The sequence below is a fragment of the Capsella rubella genome, unplaced genomic scaffold (genome assembly GCF_000375325.1).
Source record: "Capsella rubella cultivar Monte Gargano unplaced genomic scaffold, Caprub1_0 scaffold_4, whole genome shotgun sequence".
NCBI classification, from domain to species: Eukaryota; Viridiplantae; Streptophyta; class Magnoliopsida; order Brassicales; family Brassicaceae; genus Capsella; species Capsella rubella.
The window spans coordinates 7,793,129-7,793,414 of NW_006238920.1; positions in this window are offsets into that span (position 1 = coordinate 7,793,129).

Here is a 286-nt window from a genome sequence, read left to right on the forward strand (position 1 = left end):
GGATCTAGCCCGGCGCAAGGCGTCACGATCGTCAGCAGGCGCAGCAGCATCCGTTGTCTCCACCGCCACGTCCACGTCACCAACCGGAGCGTCATTCACAAAACCGCACTGAAATGAAGCGTTGGGTAACATCATAGGGCCAAGCTCGATCTGCGGCTCGTCGACCTGCGTGCCGTCTCCGTCGAATTGATCGGCATAATCAGGAATCTCGCAATCACCCATCCTAAGACAAAACCGAGAACCTGCAAGACATTACGTTGTAAGAAACGAAATACGAATCGAAATA